The 17765-nt window shown below is 41.3% G+C and overlaps 2 protein-coding genes across 7 annotated transcripts in view; one reads left to right on the top strand and one right to left on the bottom strand.

Moving 5' to 3' along the window:
* nrxn2a (neurexin 2a) overlaps window positions 1-6395 on the bottom strand; it is a 153126-nt gene extending 146731 nt beyond the window's left edge. For 3 of the 5 annotated variants that reach the window (XM_074672928.1, XM_074672929.1, XM_074672927.1), the window contains exon 1: window positions 5969-6393. The gene's annotated coding sequence lies outside the window, so the exon portion shown is untranslated. Of the gene's footprint in view, window positions 1-5968 lie in introns of all 5 variants that reach the window. The other 2 variants (XM_074672926.1, XM_074672925.1) reach the window with 2 other exon arrangements.
* The window catches only part of pygma (phosphorylase, glycogen, muscle A), a 32399-nt gene continuing 19622 nt past the window's right edge, over window positions 4989-17765 (top strand). Inside the window, exon 1 of one of the 2 annotated variants that reach the window (XM_074672930.1) lies at window positions 4989-5107. The gene's annotated coding sequence lies outside the window, so the exon portion shown is untranslated. Of the gene's footprint in view, window positions 5108-6570; window positions 6599-17765 lie in introns of those variants that run through there. The other variant, XM_074672931.1, reaches the window with a different exon arrangement.

The following is a 17765-nucleotide window of genomic DNA, read 5'->3' as shown; positions in this document are numbered from 1 at the left end:
CCAAGAGTGGGAGCAAGCCTTCTCTCTTATTCTCTTTTCACACACACACACGCACACACGCTGACATGAAAAAGCACACATCTACAAACATCTCCTCTTCTGCAGCTATGCAACAGAACAGCCTGGGTTAATCTTGGGTAACAGCTTCTTGGCCTGGATCAGAGAGCTGCGCTAAGACCCGATGAATGTTGACATTGATACGGTGGCAGCCTCCACACACAGGTAGGACGCACGAGACAAACACCTTTGGAGATGAGGCAGCCTCGGGCAAGGATGAGATTGAGTTTGCAGTGCGGCATTAGATGAGATTTACGATGCATACTATAACAAATTAGCACAAGTCTGTTACCCATGAGAGACACATGCAGACACGCGGTGAATTGAAATAAATGGGTGCCCGGTGTTTACCACACCACCCCCCTGCTATAGTCACTTGGCCATCTGAGTGTGACAGGCCCAGTTCTGGCACAGCACAGACCAGCATGATGGATGGACAGCCAGGGCAGCTGCTAAAAATCTCTTGAATTACGCCCTGGCTGATATGTCACTCACTGATCAATTGCATCCACGTAAATCTCCCGCCTGAGGAAAGAAAGCGAGCAGTGCTCAGGGGCGGGCTCAGATATTTTGGCCTGAGACACAACTACGAGGCCGTCCACTCAGGGGTGGCCTGCACATTTCCAAATGAAATGTATTTGCCTATGTATCTACACTGCAACTTTTTATCTCCACTCTGGATATTTTCTTGCAAACATTTAAAGCTCAGGTAGACCAGAATACATCCACTATCAAAACCCAGAGCTGCATCAACACAATGTGAATTTTGGGGAAATGTTGAGATGATTGTAGGTATTATACAAGTGTTACATTCCTGAAAAATCAAAGCGAACATCTGAGTCTTCTTCTCTTTATCCTTGTAGGAGCACACACAAAAAATGCACAACCCAGAAAATTTCACCAAAAAAGTAAACTGCAAGGTTGGTACAAACAAAATTCAAGCATTTCACAGAGGAGAAACCATCATAGTTAATGCAAAGGCGTCAAGGGTAGCAAATTAAATTTCAAGATGGGAATGAACCACCTTATACTCCCTGGACACGCTCCTGGTGGGATTTTAATCTAGTAATCTGTAATTTGTCAGTGTGATAGATTAACAATGGCTGACCCGGCTAGCGCAAAACTAACTGAAACTGTCAAACTGCACATTCTCCCATGGCTTATTCCTGTGGATTTATTTCCTCCTAAAGATGAACGCAAGCGCTGCCTAAGGAAAGCGAAAGATCCACTGAGTGATCTGCAAACAGAGATAGTGTAAGACCTCAGTGGCCCCCTCATCGAAACGTCTCAGATGGCAACAGATCTGATACAAGTTCAATCAAAACCTTTCAAGTGGCCAAACTGCACTCAGGGTTTTCTTAATTTCAAAGTAAGAGTCTGCTGATGTGATGCAGATTCTATCAGGCTGACTGTCAGCAAAGGTGAGGCTTTGACCTTCCTCACGTCACCGACGTTTCAGCAGGAGAGACTGGCTTATGCACACGCTTCTTTAAAGACGACACTGATGGACTGTAAAGGGGGCTAAGTGTAGTGCTATCATGAACACTGCAGTATTGATCCACTCTGTTGTTAGACTTGTAATAGATTTTTGTAGTAGAAATTGATTTTCAAAGCATTATTTGCTGCTTTGGGATGGCAAAGACCCAACAGAAAGTTGCCAAATTTAAATATCCCTGTATTATTTATCAGACTTCTCTGTATTTTTGCAGAATGTATCACTAAACAGAAATGTGATGGTATTTTTAGTAAAGACTTGTTCTCTCACAGGCAATTAAGCTCCCCAATATGTGTTGCTTAACTGTAATTTGAGTTTTAAAGACACTTGAAGCGTTGAAAATGTTGCCTTTCCACTGCAAAATCCACAACAAAGTCTAGTCCCACATCACCTCATCTGGCTCCACTTGTATAAAATTTAAACTCTACACTCCCAGTGAGACAGTAACTGTAGCATAAGGATAGTTATTCTTTACCATCTTAAAATCTTCTGAGTTTGCACTGAGAAGTAGATTTGGGCATGGTTTCTTTGCCATATTCTGAGCACTGTAACTGCATAATGTATATCCTGACAGGGGGATATTGTGTTTTATATCTCTAAGGGCACTGATTATGCTGCCTGGGCACATTTTAGTTAACCGTGCAGTTTCAGCTTCCCTTTCTCGCGCTGTCACACGGTAACCACAATGGATGAGCCAGAATACTTACATTTGCAATGCAATGGGAAACTTGTGAATGTGCATGAGACACCTGAATGGAGCAGACAAACCTGCTTTGCTTTAAACTGCTGGCTGGCGTATCGTACACTTTAGAAGTGAATGCTTATTATAAATACCAGCTTCAGGGGCTTTTATCTGCAGTTTTAGAACTCATTATTCTGCATGCTATTTTGGTCCAATTACAATAGGAGTGTGCAATGTTAAACTATGTGATTATGAACACTTGTATTACTTCATTTTTCTTTGTTATTACTGCCTTTGTATCAAGACCAGGGGCTAATTGGAGACAGTAGAGGCCATCAATTTTTTTCAACATGGTGGGAGTGAAAAAACTGCACCCCAATGATCTTTTAACTGTCAATTAAGCAGCAGAAAATGCACCGATGTTCCTGAGAGGAAACGCCTGATCACTGATAGTGCGATAGGTTGAACTTTTAGGAAAACTGCAGAAGGGAAAAACTGAACTCCAAAGCTTCATTCTTTCTGCACAATGGCTTTATAATCTCAAAGCTAAACTCTGTTCTGCTGTATTTTTTGTCATGCACATACTTAATGAATCACAGCTGAGCTCTCAAATAACATTTCTGTCATCGTGACAGGCTCCAGTGTACCTTTCCTGAATCCTGAGCAGCATTCTGCTTACAGAAAATTATAGACCACCTTCCCTTCCAATCCACCTACTTTACCACCTGTGGGGAAAATAACTGGCAATTTCACTGACTATTATTTCACAGATATATCACCGTATCAATCAAGCTTTTCAAAGCAGGCTCTGATGTGTATGCAAAGCTGGGTTAGGTTTTTTTCTGTGTGCAAGTGCTGGTTGATTTTTTTAGACATGTCCGTTTCTGGACTTTAAAACTGTTTTACAACCTTCCAGCTACTTTTAAAAACAAGTGGCACAATGACCCAGATTGTGAGTTAACCAACAGTGCGCTGCTGGTGTCACGCTCTGACAATAAGTCTCCCAGCTATACGCCTCCATCTTTGTGCAGGATTTCCTTTCTATTCTGTTTTCATTACAACTAACACACAAGTAATGAGATAAACCCAAACTCGCCGAAGGTGTAGAGAGAGACAAACATCTCAACAATGACCTTTTTTTTGTCTTCACCATCCAGGGACATAATCCCTTGTTTGGCTGTGCAGCTGGCATGCAACTGAGTCACGCGTCAGCCCTGATTAGAAGCAGCAGTGGTCCGCGGGCCCCGTTCCTCTGCCAGAGCCAGGAGTGGAAAAGGCCAGGGCCACCACTCTCAGTCTGTGGAAGTGACCTTGATGGGGTATGATAGAGAGGAAGCGACACGATTCGCAATGCCACACAATATCTGTAACCTTCCACTTCCCCACAATGCATGCTGAGGCTACTGAGCTGTGCTAACACACGCGCATGCATGAAAACAAACACACTATGTCAACTGTGCACTGTCATTTTTAAAGCAGTCTCCTCCTTCACATCATCTGTCTTTTTTCTTTTTTTTTATGCATATTGGCTGGTGCTTTGTACAAGATGTTCTCGTTTTAAATGTTATTTCTTGTTAATGTTCAGCTGCTAATGTTAAAGTCACACAGGTTAAGCTTTAATAGCCTAAACAGTTTCTATTTGAGGCTGAATGCAAAACCTAGATACAAAATTCATACAGACTCTTTTAGCTGCAATGAATTCATTCAAATAGCACTTTATTTGTTTTCACAAATATCCCTTATTTTTTTTCTAAAAATTTCTCACTCTACCCTCGCCCTTAAATCTCATTGGATATAGTGATGGAGACAGATGTCTTGTGAGTCAGCTATTAGCGACACAAGTAGGGTAAAGATGTTACTGAAGGCCCCCAAAAATACCATTTGGTGAGTAAAATCTTGGCAATTGTTTTTTCCTGTGTAAAAATAAATCTAATGAGTAATAAAATAAACATGTGAGCTGTACTAAGCTGCAATTATCAATGATGCATTATTCCAAGGAAAAGAAAATGCAGTAAAACAGAAAGTAAAAGCCTGACACATCCAGTTGCTGCATAAAAATCCCCGACATAATAACATTACATTCTCTGAAATTCATGCATAGTTCATGGTTGGAGCGTTGCAGTCCTCCTTGTTGTTGCAAAAGAATGCAATTTCATTTAAATGAGTCTGTCAGCTCGACCAGCGGGGATTTAAGAGTGCAGCCAACCAGCATGTGGTAATGAGAGAACGTGCAGCGGATCCGAGACGCAACACTTTGTGCTGTCCGAAGGCAAGGTGCTGTAAGGTGGAGAGCAACAGAAGCCAGGCAGAGGTGGCCACCTCATTCAGGTGCACAGGAAATGTGAGCTACAGTGACGCCTTTGGCTTCCTCCTCAGTGAATACATGTGAGTTCATCTTGCCTACTCTGGGAGCTCGGTAACAAAATGTAGCCCCGTGTGCCACAGTTGGAGGAGAATTTGCAAAACAAATGGGTTAACAGGAGGGGCAGGAAGGGCAGCAGAATGAGATGTCAATTTGAGGCGCCTCCTTTTGTTTTTTGGAGGATATCATAAGATAATGGGATGATTTTCTTGGATGTGAGCCCCTAGAACCGCAGTAAAATCATAAAACATTTTATCAAATTTATGATGCACAAGAATGCAGAGACAATGAGTAAACTGATTCTGTTTATTTTCATGCACTTCTTATCTGCATTGCTGGACAATAGATGAACATTTTTGAATTTTAGACTTTAATTCAAACCGCACCACCTCCTCAGTGGTCACCCCTGCTGAACTGGTGCCATACAATGTGCTGTGTGGAGGCAGCAGCTTCCTCTGGAGGCGTGGATTCTGGGCTGCAGGTTTCAACAAACATCTTTTTTACCACACAGGTAGGAAACCTTTCCTTTCTTGGTCCACAACTTATTCTTCTCTGGTTTTAAAGCTTATCTGCTTTTTAGGGTTGAGGATAAGGCTTCTTTTTTTGCAGATGATGTGGCAGCCCTCCGACTTTATAGGTCCCTCAGTGTGTATGTGTCTCACACTCTTCTCATTCCTATCTTTAAACTGCCCAATCCTTAGCCACAGAACAAGAAATCCCTCTCAATAATAAATAGGCTACCTCCAGCATTTCAGAGACAAGGGCCCTGCATGCTGCATGACTCAAAGACCACCTTAACTTCACTTTTAGCTATATAAAAAATTAATACCCTGCCAGCCCGGCATGTGGCGAAATCAAACAATAGCTGATAGCTGGTTCCCATATTAGTGCCGGGGCTGCAGCCCTTTCTATTCACTGGAAAAAGCCAGCACGGTGTGTGCTGTAGCCCGACCACAGGACATGTCTTCCGGCACGCAATTAAGCGACCTCCTCTCATCTGCAATCGTGTTGAATTTGGGAAGCATACACCTCTTCCTCCACCCACCTCAAGTGACTGTAAACACCGCTAACAAAAGATGGTTGATTTTAATCCCGGTTCTCTTGAGAGAAAGCTCCAAAAAGACCTCATGAGAAGTGTCAGTAATTGGTGAGGAGCAGCCGAACGCAGCCGAATGAGAATACAAACAATTCCTGACCACCACTGACATTGAAACACACACACACACACACACACACACACACACACACACACACACACACACACACACACACACACACACACACGGATTCTTTCTTACTGCAGCATGCTTTAAAGCTAATTACCGCCGTGCATAAGGTCGTTTCTGTGTGGGAGGTGTGCGGTGTCATTTACCTGGGCATCATCCTGCGATCCGACACATGGAGACAGCGAGGGGGTCTGAGTATTCCAGCCAGGCACAAAAGAGAGAAAAAAAGGAGGGGAAAATCCTGGATTGAATGCGGCAGATGAATACGCGACCTCTGCCTTGAGAAAATGCTGCTTCCCTTCCTTATCTCTAGATGTTTCTGTGTCGATGGAGGCAGGCAAAGAGGGAAGCCCGAAGCTCCTTCTCCGTACAGACAAAGATGCTTTCTCTCCTCCGCCGCACCGAGAGCAGCAGCAGCAGCGGCGGCAGCAGCAGCACAGCCGTCATTCCCCCGACACTTGATGGTAATAGTTTGGTAGGTAGCTTATATGGGTTGAGGGCGCGGTCAGCTGCTGTTGACCAATCGTGCTCCCCATCAAACTAACAGCAGCGTTGCCATGGAGGATTAAATGGCGTTTAAGCACACATTCATAACCTGGAAGAAAAAGCCAAGAAGGTGCGTTTTCATATAACACAACTGAAGAAGAAGAAACCTCTCAATATGACTAGCCCTTCTCTCTTTCTCTATTAATTTTTTAAAACTAGAGTGCTGAGAGATACTCAGGTTCAAGACCCTCCTCGTCAACCCCACCCTCATGGTGCCAAAGTGCCCCAAGGTAAGACTGAGGGCAAGCTGCCCCAGCTGTTCAAAAACCCAACAACATATGTAGATTCATTATTCCTCAATGAGTCATTCTGCTGCTGGAAAAAAAGAAAGAAAGACGGAAATTCAACCTTTCACAAAAGGTGTCTCAATGCCTACTCATCTGGATGCCATCTTTGTTTTATCAACACCACACTAAGTGAGATGTGCAATAATAGCAGAATCACCCTTTACTATATTTAGCATGGCTCACTTCAGAGGGGAGAGCTCTCATCCTCAGGGGGAAATTCTGTGTTGATTTCAAGTTTATAGTTTGGTTACTCGTTCAAAGGCATTCACATCGACAGAGTACAGGACAGAAATGGAAACTACAGAACATTATCCAACTATGACAGACGATAAGGCCTGCCTTCAGCTCCTGCTGATGAACAAGTTTTCATTTGGCCAAGCATCACATAAACTGTGATTCTGCTTTTCACAACCACCCCTAGAGACGCTTAAACCTGTAGCAGTTCAGTCATATATTTACGCAATGCTTAATCCTTTGGGTTTAAATTATGCAGAAATTAGTTCCTGAAGTAATAGTAGACCTAAGTGGGTGAGTGAAATCAAAAAATTGCTCCACATGTACTTTACTTGTAACGTATAGGCTCATACTCAAAGTTATTCATGAAAAAAGTGAAGTTCTTTTTTTTATCTTTACCCTGTAAAGCAAGTGTCAGTCAAATTGACCCTTACCCTAACCCTTACCCAAGCCAAACAGATTCAGGTTATGTATAAAATAAAAAAAAGTAGTGCTGGGAAAGTTAACGCGTTATTTTCGCGTTAACCCGTCAATCTATTAACGCCGTTGAATATTTTATCGCACATAAGTGCATGTTGCTCACATGCTTTTATTTTGTAAATGTCTGTTTCTGACCGCGGTGGAACCGGAAGTGTAATTGGCGGAAAAACACGATGAGTAACCAAAACAAGCATGGAGAAGAGGGGCAACGCAACAGAACTCGAAGGCGCTCGCAGCTTAGTATATCAGTCCACGCGCGGCGTGCCAGATATAAACAAACGCAGGTAGTCTGCCAGGACGAAGAGCCACAATGAGAACTGGAGCCTTATTTAGCTGTGTTTTTGTGTAAAAGTAACGCGCTAAAAGTTCTCTAAATAAAGCGTAAATGCAGACCGATATCAGATTTTTTTGGTGGGAGTCCATTCATTTGTGTTTTTGGTCAAGTAAAATATGGCCCAGTCTGAGTGCAGAAGAAACCGGCAGAGGAGCAGGGAGGGGGTGTTTGGTGCGAGCTCCCTGGGCTTCTGCTGCACAAAAACACTGCTGTAGGGGTAATTTCTGCCCTAAATCTTGTGATAGGACCCAACTTGATCCATCCCAGAGTATCACTTTAATGCCCTGACAGTGGCAATAAGCTTTAATTTTGTATTTACATTTTGTAAATTTGATTTGCACTAAATATGTGATTTAACTATTACTGTATAACAAGTACTGATTTAGTGTTTGCATGACAGATGTTATGGCACTTTCACAATGCGATTAATTATGATTAATCAGGGAAATTATGCAATTAATTACAATTAAAAGTTTTAATCGTTGCCCAGCCCTAAAAAAAAAAGACATGTTAAACACCAAACAAAAAGATTCTTTTTAAGAAATTGTGCCAGAAAGCAAAAGAGAGAACCAACTAACACAGAAATATTAGTGCACATGATTATGTGCATTTTCTTCTGGATTTAACATGTGTGTTCAATCTATACACACTCACCTTTACAGATAATCTAAGAAGAAGATGACGGAGCTCATGTGGAGAGACACATTTTGTCCTTTAACATTTAGCACCTTTTCAAACATGCAGATTAACGAACACAACAGATTAATATTCAGTGTCAAAGTAAAGCTCTTGCTGCAGGGGGCTGTGTTTTTGTGTTTGATTCACTGAACTCTGTGCTGAATATTTGACTTATCTGTGGCAGCTGGCTCACCTGTACAGACCTCTTAAAAGCCCATAAAGGTGAAGCAGTATATAGGTCCAAGCCTTTCATGCAGGAAAGATAAAATCATAGCAATCTGGGATCTGAGGATTACGTATGAATAATGTATGTTCTGAAATGTTTTTGCCTGCAAAACAATTCAGCCTGAGTGAGCAGATGGGGTTGAATACTTTTGCAGCCATGTTTCAAAATCCTCACTGCTATAAATCAACGCCACCTATGTGTATAATTTAACACCTGGGGGAATTAAGTACGTAATGTGAAAGGAAGGAGCACTTTGTTTGATTGTCTAAGTAACAAATAAACAAATGTATTTATAATTTATGTGCCAAAAAATAAAAAAAAAAGGTCACAGAAGAAGAAAGAAATCTGGTGAACCAAAAAAATATATTTCCTGAAATAAAATCATATCTTCCGCATCAGTATTCATCTCCTGTTTAAGCACAGGCACTGAAATCTGAACAATTACAAATTACTGGGTTGATACTGTTAAACAACTCTGTGGAGTAAAGTTCCTCACATTTTTTAAAAGTTAAATGCACACCACTTGTTACTAGTGTAGGAGTCAGAGGTTATTTGCTGTAAGCTTTTTGTCTCGTCATTATCTTAACTTAAGCATCTTGCAATGTCTATCAATAATTTGACAACATTTTTTTTAACTCTGGAACAATGAGCACTGAGTGATGTTGGATTTGTCTCCAAACTTTTTTAACTGTAGGTCTGTGTTTAGTTAGAAGGCAAATGCTAATGAAGTCTATAAATGGAGAATAATTGGGATTTGCATTTGATGCAATGAAGTAATCTCAGAGTTAGCATGTTGAATTTGTACCCTTCTTATAAACTATTTGGTTAAACACAGCAACAACTTAACGTCTATGCTACCGGGGGTTAAAGTTTAAAAAGACTCCTTTTTTTCCCATAAAAGACGTGATGGAGGCCTCTTCCCTGCACTGGTTTCTTTTCGCAGTATGACTGGCAACTTCAGTTAGAGTGGAGCTGAGAGACAATGTTGAAGAGCAGATTGTTAGCTGCACTATGCTGCAGCTGTCTGTTTTGGGGAAATGTTTTTCTAAAAGCCGAAGAAAAAGCTGATATCCTGTGGTGTAGCTGTTTTTAAGAAGCACTAGTGTTTTTTTTTTTTTAAATGTTAAACAACTCCCTGCCTCGGCTGAAGTTTTGTTGATGAGGAAAGTATTTTTTATTCAAAACAATGCACGCATGCTATGTGAACATAAAACTTCTTTCTAAGCTTTTAGCCGGGGAGGGAGTCTCAGTTATTTCTGGCCATCTGTCTCCTCATTCCTCACCATGCTAGCAGCGTCTGTGTAAGAGGCCGTCAGTCTCTGGACCTGTGGGTTCACCATTTGAGCCCAGAGTGAAATATTCGACAACAACAAGGGGCTTTTATGAAAATTTTAGGAGGAAGAAATTTATGGCCTCTAAAGAATAAAGACGATTCTTTTTTCTAGTCCTACCAACAACATATTTGGTTCAAAAAGAGCTACAGTATATCGACAACAATAGCACTTACATAGAGTGGCCGAATACTCAAGAGAGTATGCTTTTCAATATCAAAAAATCCACAGCCCTGGTAATAACAATGACAGACATACAGGCAAATCAGTCTGTAATCACCAAGCGGCAACCTCCAGTCTAAGAATATGAGACAACGGGGAAGTGCTAAAATCTGCTGTTTCTCAAGTGTCCACTTGAGGCTGGCCCAGATGTACCGGAAGCCACATACACACCAAGCATAAATTAACCTATTTACAGCCCGATTCCAAAAAAACATCTCCTGTCTGAATTAATTTTACTATTAGCACACACTGGGTGGGTGAATTTTTCTCTAACTTGGCGCTTCAGAGGATACTAAGATCGTGAGCTTGCTCAATCAGAAGCACAGCCTAGGTCACGTGACTGACAGGCGCCCTATTGCTGTACGCGAAGCCCGTGCCGCTTCCAATATGGCCACAATTCCCGATTTGCTTCATTTTCCATTTCTGAAACATTCTGGTGACATCGAGGAGACTTTGTCCATGTTTTATACAGTCTGTGGTAAGCACAGTGCAAAGTTTTCAAAGTCTATATTAGCCACCATAACATCACCGCATAGTGTACAAATGTCTTGAAGATGTGCTAATCATGGTCATCTTGTTCCATGTGAACCAGAAGTGACTGTATTTCAAGGGTGGAGAATGAGGGGAGTGAGGGTTTGTCAAATGATATCTTATCAGGAAACAGACTTATCTTGGCAGCCAGCTTCAAGTGGTCAACCAAGGAACCACAAATTTTGATATTTGTTTGCAGCCCTCTTTACTTTTGAAACCCAGAAACAACTTCGTAATCCAGGCTGATGTAAAACCACCAAATATGATCTGAGAAAGGTTACATCTGGTCCACGACATGACACATACTGTATTGTACTGAGTGCAGTAATAAAAATGTCCAATAGCTCAGTCATCATCTTTTGTTCCTCTCTTTTATTCAAGCTTTTAATGTGAACATAATTGGTATTTCTGACTCCAAAATACCTTACCACAAATGTCTGTGTGTTTTAGTGGCTTTTATATGACAGTCATTGATTTTTTTTTTTCTCACAGTTTGTGGCAGACAGCTCCGCAGCCTCCACAAGAAAATGGAAGTGCTCACTGTTGTGCAGAGGGATACGTATCCGCTACCCTGCAATACAATATTGGCACGACTTGTATTATTAGAAAGCCCTCAGGACTTAAGTAAAGCATGCATATTATTGAACCTGCTCTCTGGGGCTCGGCAGCAACCTACAACTTATTGGCTCAGTATGCAAACAACACTGGTCTAGCGGCTTACAACATTTCTGTGGCTTGTGCAGTTCTGATGCCACACTCTGTTGTGCAGTTTAAGCAGTTTCCTCGGCACAATTAAGCAGTTAATATTCCAAACAAACCTGATAACATGGAGTCAGCAGAAGAGCGGCACAAGTAAACGAGGTCTCACAGGACCCGGCTGACTAAAAACTAAACTGTGTTTATATAATCTGCTCTGCAATACTGTGTAATATTGATTAAAGGGTGAGGGTGTTGAAATATTGATGAGAAATCAGTAATTCGTGTTGGTGCTGGGTCCAAGATTTATGTAATAAAAATGTACAGTACCATTCAGACTATGATTTATAAAACAGAATCAGTGAATATTGAGCTTTAATCTCCTTAAACAAACTATTAACATCAACTTCTTTCATTGGATTGATCAAACTTGATGTCGTGTGACAGAAATATGAATTTATAGGCAAAGGGAGAAAATCAAGCAGCTTCTTTTCATTTTGGACTGTCATAGCAGGCATTTACGTATAAATAAAATAATAAAGGCTAATTTTAATTCATCTGCCTCATTTAAAGGGTCTTGGTTTAATGTATGGAGACTCCCTCTAACACTGCCATGACTTACTGTGGCACTACAGTTGCATCACTGTACAATGCTAGTGATTTTGTGGCTATGAAAAATCTAACTGGCAGTGAGAACAACGTTTGAGCGCGACACAAAGCATTTGACATTCATATACTGTATAGACCAAGTTAGCATTACTTCTCAAGTCTAGCAACAAAGGATAGCGATTTAGCAACTAGCTAGCATACTAAGCTATGTAGAAAATGATTTGAAACAGAAAAAAGCTGCCATGGGTATTGTTATATTTAAAGTTAAATTACAGACTGCACTGTGATGCTCTGGTTGCTTCATAGCACTGGTTTCTTCCTATTGTGTGAGTCTCTGCTTGTTAGCTGGCAACCTGTCCAGGGTGTACCCTGTCCAATGGCAGCAGAAATGTGCTCCAACCACTCAAAATCCCAACTCAGAAAATCAGTGAAATGGTATTTAAGAGGAAGAAAAGTTTGACTTTGAAAAGTAAATCAACTTACTATGAACTGAAGTCACTTGATGCCATAGCTTTTTTGCCTCCAAGACTGTGAACACCACAAAACATAAAATGAGAGGCACTCAGAGAGCGCAGACATCCACCAAGCATATTGTGATTGTCCCACAACACTTTAGTCCTACTTTAATGTTATACTCCCTTTCAGCAGACTGTCTGCTACAATTTGGTGTTAGTTGCAGGTTTGTACAATTTTTTTTTTTTTACCTGACAGTGCTGAAAATTATGATGACCCAGTACATATTTCATATTCCAGATCTTAGTATCCAGGATATTGCCAGGATCTGGATCATACTTTTACATCTGTCAGAAGTTATGGTGACCTTGTGTTGTATTATGTTGCAAAGCAATCCGAGCATTTATGGTGGTTATATATCCTGGATCCAGACAGTGATCTGGATCACCTCCAAAATTTAATCACTTCTTTCTTATCCTATTTTGAACATTTTATGAAAATTTCATCAAGATCCGTCCGTTAGTTTTTGAGTTATGTTGTTCACAGACAAACAAACAGACAAATTCTCCCTGAAACATAACCTCCCTGGCGGAGGTAATAAATAAATAAATAGAAATAAAACAGGGCACTCATATTGACTCAGGAGCAAAAAAAAAAACAGGGTACATTTTTTCCATCACTGTTATGAAATGGGAGGAGCTACTCTTGGCATAAAGGTCATGAAGGTGTATGTTGACTTTCCTTAATAGATGCAACAGGTGCGAAAGAGAGCTGTCAGTTAACCATGATTCTGTACACGCCCACTCAGTCCTGAGAGGAGGCCTAATTAAGGGGGAAGTGAAAACACAGGGTTTCTATCAAACCTTGTGGAAAAAACATCTTGCTTTGCTAATCTGAGAAAGAAAAAACCACAAATTTGAGAAAACAATGCAATAAATGATGTAGAAATGTTTCTTTTTTGTCAGATCCAAAAGACGATAGTAAGAATTTTTGACTGTGCATTTTGTGTTGCCTTTCGATAGTACATATGTGGCAGTTAGTAAAAAAAAAAGGCAAAATGAGGCAGCAAAGGCTGAGGTATCCTCATGTTAGCTCTCAGAGCTAAAGCCAAATGCTTCCTACACTTCCCATGGGGCCATTTTATCATTTTCATCAGTCATCTTCTGGCTTCTTCTTTAAGCTCCTTTCCCTCAACCTTTTAAGGATTTTTTTTCTTGTGCTTGATAGTCATATATTCAATCCTCACTCTACACAGGTGCACTTACTCATCCTGTTTTTTCTCTCTGCAGCCTGCTCACTGCAGAACAAACCTGGTGCTTTTCAATGTGACATTATCAGATTAACCAGCAGGTGACAGTGTTCCTCCTGTGTGGGCCTCATGTGGACAGGTTCACACTGATAAAGTGTAGCTTCTGACCGGAGTAAAACAGTGCAACTGAACACCATCCATAAACCTACTGTTTCTTGGTTCATTGCCAGCGAGAAACAAAATGCAAATGGGATGATTAGTATTCTGCAGACACAACACCCTGTTAACTCCACACAACAGAAATGTTCGGGATGGATGCAATTAAACGCTTTCCTCTAATATCAGAGATTAAATTATATCACAATAATGCTTATCTTGTCTGTCACTGTTTGGAATCATGTCAGTGAAACTGGAGATACAGGATTTGATTGGGGAGTAAATCAGATTTTACTATTAAGTGCTTCATATTTTCAGTCCAGTGCAATAATCAAGTAAACATATTCCAGTAATGAAGCAGAGTCCTTGCTGCAGACTCATGTGCAAAAAATACCATGTGCCAAGCAGTAGGTGTAATACCTTAAGTCCTTAACTTTTATGTGTTATGTAAACAAAGATGCCTTTTCTTTCAGGAAAAGAAGGAGAAACAGCTTTGTTACACCGACTGAATGTGTGTAACAATACGAATGGCTGGGACTGAGTGTGTGAAAGAAGCGTAGTGAAACTACAGCCAGAAACACAGAGATGTGATTACTTGGCTCTATAACTGGTGTGCAGTACATGGTTTCTGTTGAATGATAACTGAATCTTTACAGGGATATTCTTTCTCTTGTAACAATCTGACTATCTTTCTGACCTCACTCTTAGTGTCAAAAAACTTCCCTCTGAACCGTGTGTCTTCTGCTACCTAGTTTGTTGCAGAACCTCACATCAATGTATTGAACTAATGAAACTTCAGGAGAACTCACCCATATCAACCTGTTTTCTCTCCCCCGCAAAAATCTGACAAGTCTCATTTCTTTTTCTTTCATGCTCTGCTTCCTCCAGAGCCAATCCCATGACTCCTGAATCCTGCTGCTGTGGAAATAGAAAAAAAATAAGTCTTTCCCTCACCTAGTAAACAGCTAAATACACCAGCTGGCCCAACCAAGAGAAGAAAAAATCTAAGAAAGAAGAAAAACATTCAGAAAAAGAGAAAGGCTCATGAAGGGATGCAGTACAATGTGATGTTTGGACACGAGGGTGCGAGACATAGATTGCACGTGCAAATGTAACACATTATTCTGTGTGACAGCTTTCAGATGCATGCAGCACTGTGTGAGGGGAGGTTTTACTGTAATGTCAGCGTCTTATTTTGGAGAGTAAAGTATGGCAAGAAATACATTCACAACCACTTTATGCTGTCAGTGGAAGTAGTCTGACAGAGGGGGACAGAAAATCAGACCTGATCAACAGATCACGTTCTCAGAGGTGGTTTTAAAACTCACATAAAGTTTAGTGATGGCCAAACTGTGGCACTGACTTAAGCAGGAAGGCATGGTGTATGCTTACATCAAAACTTACAACACATTTATTAACCCTTTCTATTTCCCAAAAATCCAATCTACTTAAACTACAAACATTAATGTCTGCAAAAGATGTGTGCATTCCTGTATACTGTTTTAATTTAAGAAAGACACTTGAGCAGGGGCCAAGCAGTAAAAGAGTGATCCAATGGAATAAAGCTGTCTTCCAACCACAACCAGTCACTGCAAGTCTGCCAATCTCATTGCCAGAGACATTTCCTGTCTCTTTTCAACTGCCTTATGTAAGGAAGGCAAAAAAGTCTAAAATTCTGACTTTTTTGTAACAATTCTATTTATACATTCATTTGTATTGTGCTTTTCAAAGCTCTCGAAGGCACTTAACTGATAGCAAATATAAAAGACACATTCAACATTTAAAAGCGTTTTTTAAAGATTGGTTTTGCGTTGCAACTTGTCGTGGTAGGGAGTTCCAGGGAAGGGGGCTGCAATGTTGAAGGCTCTGTTGCCCCAGGTTCAGTAGATATGTCTACGTCCTCTGAGGAGGTTATGTTTTTGGGAGAGTTTGTCTGTCTGTTTGTGTGTTTGTTTGTTTGTTTGTCTGTGCACAACATAACTCAAAACGTAACTAGCAGATTTTTCATTAAATTGTCAAGAAATGTTCAAAATGGGATAAGGAAGAAGGGATTAAAGCTCCATTTACACAACAACGTTTCATCTGAAAACGCTAAAACACAGTGTAAAAAATCTGCATTTACACGGAAACGGCAAAGGACTGAAAATGCCGTAGTAAGCATGTCAGGTCTGCAGGTGGTGCTATAACTGTCTTGTCCAGCAGCTTTTGGGAGATCTATCAGCAGGTACAGCAGATTCAGCAGCACAAGCACAACACAGTAGTTCGCGACAATCGTAATAATGGTACTGTTGTCTTGTTGTATGCGCTTGCGCAAAGCAGAGTGCGACGTCACTGTTTCCACTGAAAATGCCGGCTTACTGTTTACATGGCAACGGCAACAGCAGCGTTTCAGAAAAATCCCACTCTGGAGGCCGTTTTCAAAAGTTTGCGTTCTAGGTCGGCTGAAACACCGTTTCCGTGTAAACACAAGGCTGAAACGCAACAAAACTTTTGTATTTCACCTTAAAACTGTTGTTGTGTAAATGGCCCCTAAATTTTGAAAGGTGATGCAGATCACCGTCTGGATCCAGGATTTTTTAAAAGGACTCTATCATTGTGAGATAGGGCTGTTTTCATCTTTGTTATATACTCCACGATAAATGGTCGGATTGCTTTGCAAAATAATACAACACAAGGTCACCATAATGTCTGACAGATGGTAAAGTACGATCCAGCTCCTGGCAATATTCTGGATACTAAGATGAGGAATATAAAATACATTATATTACCAAAAGTATTTGCTCACCCATACAAATGATCGTAATCAGGTTTCCTAATCACTTGGCCTGGCCACAGGTGTGTAAAATCAAACACCTAGGCACGCAGACTGTTTTTACAAACATTTATGAAAGAATGGGCCGCTCTCAGGAGCTCAGTGAATTCCAGCGTGGAGCTGTCATAGGATGCTGAGAAATTTCCTTGCTCCTAAATATTCCACAGTCACCTGCCAGCTTGGCAGGTGACTGGGGATTTAAAGTAGGCTCATTCCGATTACAGTGCCTCGATCGAGACCTGCGGCGTTATTTTTCATCACTACCTCCCCGAGTCGGGAGTGGGTAATTGGCGCGCCTGCTGCTTCCTTGGATGTGGTAGCCGTTTCTCAGGCTTTCTCTAAGAAAACGGAAGAGTTTGGGAACAACGGCAATTTAGCCATAAAGTGGTAGGCCATGTAAACTGAGGGGGTCAGCAATTGCTGAGGCACATAGTGCAAAGAGGTCACTGACTTTCTGCTCAGTCAATTGCTACAGAGCTCCAAACTTCATGTGGCGGCAGTATGCAGAGAGCTTCATGGAATGGGTTTCCATGGCCGAGCAGCTGTATCCAAGCCATACATCACCAAGTACCATGCAAAGCATCAGATGCAGCGGTGTAAAGCACACCGCCACTGGACTCTAGAGCAGTGGAGACGCGTTCTCTGGAGTAATGAATTCCGGTTTTCCATTAGGCAATCTGATGGACAAGTCTGGGTTTGGAGGTTGTCAGGACAACAGTACATTTCAGACTGCATTGTGTCACGTGTGAAATCTGGTGGAGGAGGAATTATGGTGTGGGGTTGTTCCTCAGGAGCTGGGCTTGGCCCCTTAGTTCCTGAGAAAGGAACTTCGAATGTTTCAGGATACCAAAACATTTGGGGCAATTTCATGCTCCCAACCTTGTGGGAACAGTTTGGAGCGGGCCTCTTCCTCTTCCAACATAGAGAGCCAGGCCTTCTTGACCAGCATCAGTGTGTGACCTCATCAATGCACTTTTGGAAAAATGGTAAAAAATTCCTATGAACACACTCCTAAACCTTGTGGACAGCCTCCCCAGAAGAGTTGAAGCTGTAATAGCTGCAAAAGGTGGACGGACATCATCTTGAACCCTGTGGGTTA

Source organism: Halichoeres trimaculatus, unplaced genomic scaffold (genome assembly GCF_033239565.1).
Source record: "Halichoeres trimaculatus isolate MK-OKI-2021-1 unplaced genomic scaffold, fHalTri1.1 fHalTri1_scaffold_6, whole genome shotgun sequence".
Classification (NCBI taxonomy): Eukaryota; Metazoa; Chordata; class Actinopteri; order Labriformes; family Labridae; genus Halichoeres; species Halichoeres trimaculatus.
The sequence above is the reverse complement of the archived record's forward strand: the minus strand, read 5'-3'. Positions and strand labels throughout refer to the sequence as shown.